The sequence below is a fragment of the Nyctibius grandis genome, chromosome 2 (assembly GCF_013368605.1).
Source record: "Nyctibius grandis isolate bNycGra1 chromosome 2, bNycGra1.pri, whole genome shotgun sequence".
Classification (NCBI taxonomy): Eukaryota; Metazoa; Chordata; class Aves; order Nyctibiiformes; family Nyctibiidae; genus Nyctibius; species Nyctibius grandis.
This window is the reverse complement of record NC_090659.1, coordinates 99,607,713-99,611,756: the sequence shown is the minus strand read 5'-3', so window position 1 is coordinate 99,611,756 and position 4,044 is coordinate 99,607,713.

The window sequence follows — 4,044 nt, the reverse complement described above, 5'->3', positions numbered from 1 at the left end:
TAGCTCCGGTCTCATCACCACTGCTTCAACCTGAAAGACACTTATGAACACTGTTAGTATTATGCAGCAATTAACATCATGCAGTTCAGAATTAAGTATTCTCACCCAAGATCAGATCACCTTCAGGGACACATCGGACTCCACCATCCTGCAGCATCACCCACCAAGTACATCCAGGTCCTTGAGCAAAAGCAATCCCATGAATGGGTTTACCTTTGCCCGTAGCAGGAAGAACCCAGACAGTTTTTCCCAACAGATTCCTTTCATGCACCACAGGGACTTTATCCCCTTCTATTGTATGTAAAAGGTCTGACTGAGCAGGGCCAGCTCGGTTGATAGATCCTCTGGTGTTAACTAGCCAGGTAGCTTGTGCCAAATGCTTATCCCAGTTTTTAAAGGTTCCACCCCCCATTGCTTTTAGGGTAGATTTTAACAGCCCATTATACCGTTCAACTTTCCCAGACTAATATTGACAATGTAGGGGCATGTGTTGGTGGAGCACTCTTCACAACCTTCCGGAACATGGATAGGTTGCATTCCACTTCATCAGGATTTACAGGATCTACAATGTCCTGAGGGTGTTTATAAATGATCTCTTGCACAGCTAGTTCTCTAAGGTAGTTAATACCTTTTTCTATAGTGGTCCATTTACTTAGGTGGCTCATAACATCATCTTTATAGGGATACCTGCTCTTTACAGCTGACAAGAGTCGCCTCCAGAGACTGATACTGTTCGACCTTCTTGGAAGCATCTTATCAATACCACCATCTCTGGACAGGGATCCCAACTGTCTGGCTTCTCTGCCATCCAATTCTATGCTATCTGCCCCATTATCCCAGCATCGGAGCAACCAGGTAATTATTGGCTCACCGTCATAACGACTAAAATCTTTTCTTATATTTCGCAGTTCTTTCAGGGATAAGGAGTGGTAGGTTATCTCTACTTCCGAGTCCGAGTCCTCCTGTGATTGTTCTGCTTTAGAAGGACCTTTCTTGTCCTTCTTGTGTAATGGGCCTTCTTTAAAAAGACGATCAAGGAAACCCCCCTCTGTGTCAGGCCCTGACTCTGACTGAGAAGGGCCCTCACCTGGGTCCCGTGCTGGCTCTGCCTTAGAAGCCTCTGAATCATCATCCTTCACTTTACTAGTTGATTTCTTTCGGTGTTTTCTCCTGGTTACAGGGGCAGCATGATACCTCCCACTGTTGCTGCACCGACATCTAATCACATAGCACACCAGTAACACATTCAGGACACCCAAAAATAACAACATGCCCTGTTCGAATTTTGCAGGAATCAGCTTGGCAAAAAAGGAGCAGATACTATCAAAATCAGTTAAAAGACGCCCGGTGTGCGCAGCTACGGATTCGCGATCAAAGCTGCCCATCATTGTATCATAGAGATAAGAGATCGGAATAATAACTGCCCGGTTTATCATGACATAAATCAGTATCAAAACCCATACCAAAAAGACACATTTCGACCAGCACGCCCTGTTAAACCACATGAAAGCACTAACACACAGCGCATACGGCAAGTAAGGTATCATTACACATAACTCTAAAACAAGCTTTATAAAGAAAAGAGGTAACACAAGGCTCACAAATAACATTATCATCTTAGCTATCTGTTTTAATTTCCAACCCCTCGTAAATCTCAAAGGAAGAAATCTGATACTCTCTTGGCTGAGCTCTCCAGGTCTCCTCCCACGGGAGCTGGGATTCGACTTATCAGAGCAACCTGTCGGAGCTTCTCTCGAGCCCCACGTTGGGCACCAATAAATCTGTCACGGTTTAAAGCTGGGCTGGCGATTAAACCTGCGGCAGATGCCCTCTGTTATCCCCCCCCCTCCCCCCAGAGGGAAAGGGAAAGGGAAAAGGGAGAGAGACTTCTGGGTTGGAAAATTAAAACAGTTTTAATAAACTATAATAATGAAAAAAAAAGTATAATAATAATAATAAAAATAATCAAATATATACAAATATATATACAAAACCAAGATTGAGCTCCCCTGAAGTCAGCCACGTCACCACCGGCACTGCAGGGCAGGCTCCGGGAAGGCCCAGCCTGGGCCTAGCGATGGTCGAGAGCTGGATTCAGGAACGCACGGATCGGGATCGGGGGCAGCAGGAAAACAGACGGAGTCCTCCCTGGACACCGGCCATAGCAGAAAAGGGGCGAGACCCTCGTGATCCCCCCACTTTATACCGAGAATGACGTGTATGGGATGGAATACCCTCGTTGGTCAATTTTGGGTCACCTGCCCTGTCTGCTTCCCACTGCAGCTGCGACCCCCCCCTTCGGCTCTTCACTCGTAAGCAATGAGGAATTCAGCAGTGACCTTGGTTTCTCTCAAGAATAAGTACAGCAAGAGCCTTTCTGCACAACATCCCTACCAGTGCCTCAGTGATAACTACAAACTTCGAGCGTTATCAGTCCTGGAAGCAGACACTGTCTGCAAAAACATGCAGTTAGTTAGAGGAGACTTAGCTGAAAGTAAAAATCACTGAAAGGAAAATCGGTCTGGTTTAGGCCAAACCAGGACACAAAGGAAGTGATTGTCCCCCTGTACTTGGCACTGGTGAGGCTGCGCCTTGAATACTGTGTTCAGTTTTGGCCCCCTCACTACAAGAAAGACATTGAAGCCCTTAAGTGTGTCCGAAGAAGGGCAAAAAAGCTGATGAAGGGTCTAGAGCACAAGTGTTATGAGGAGCAGCTGAGGGAACTGGGGTTGTTTAGCCTGGAGAAAAGAAGGCTGAGGGGAGACCTTATTGCTGTCTGTGAGGTGGGTGTTAGTCTCTTCTCCCAAGTAACAAATGATAGGACAAGAGGAAATGGCCTCAAGTTGTGCCAGGGGAGGTTTAGATTAGGTATTAGGAAAAAATTCTTCACTGAAAGGGTTGTCAAGTGTTGGAACAGGCTGCCCAGGGAAGTGGTGAAGTCACCATCCCTGGAGGTATTTAAAAGACGTGTAGATGTGGTGCTTAGGGTCATGGTTTATTGGTGGACTTGTCAGTGTTAGGTTTATGGTTGGACTTGATGATCCTGATGGTCTTTTCCAACCTAAATGAATCTATGATTCTATGATTCTGTTTTTACTGATTTCACTGCTAACTGCTTAAAAATTGTCTCTAAATGTATGCAAAGTTATATATTCATTTACTAGTGAGATGGTCTTTCCTAGAATCCCCCTGTCTGTGACATTTCTGTGCTGAGGGTTGTATAGACATAGAAAACAAAGGGGAAGCTCCTGCCCTGGAAGGACTTGCCTTCTCGGTAGGAGGCTAAAGGCAGCAGGAGATACAGACAGAATCACAGAATCACAGAATCAATCAGGTTGGAACAGACCTCTGGGATCATCGAGTCCAACCATTGCCCTGACACCACCATGTCAACTAGACCATGTCACTAAGAAAACACATCCAGAGATGGTGACTCCACCACCTCCCTGGGCAGCCCGTTCCAATGACCCTTTCTGAGAAGAAATTCTTCCTAATGTCCAACCTGAACCTTGGACGAGAAGTCCAAGAAAGCCATGGGACTGTTCAGAGTCACATTCAACCTTAAACTAAAGTAAATTAAGGAGTAAATTAGAGTGTTCTGATGTCTTCTGAAAATCAGCTCTACTACACACTTTTAAAGGGTCTGTGGGGACAGGATGGATGTGGACTACATGTCACACAGGCTGGTTCCCTGACAAGGGGAGAGAGGAGGGAGAGCTGACAGGAGTGGCTTTCCTCAGGTGTTAGCCACCACTTTGTCTGTGACACAAGTCATAAGAGCCTTTAGGATTGTGCTGACCTGATCTGGAGGCCAAAGGAGATCCTGGCATTGCCAGGATGATGTGGGTATATTGTCTTTTCTGGTAAGCTGTTGCTGTGGCCTCAGCATTAAAATAGGGCTGAGTTTAGCCCTGCTATCACAGTTCAATTATTTATGAATTTCAGCTCAGTGTCCTTGGAGGTACCATTGAGAGAACCTTTTCTGCTGCTGTCTGTGCTTTCTTATCTCTAGTTTATAGACTAAACTACAGAAAGCAAAGCAGG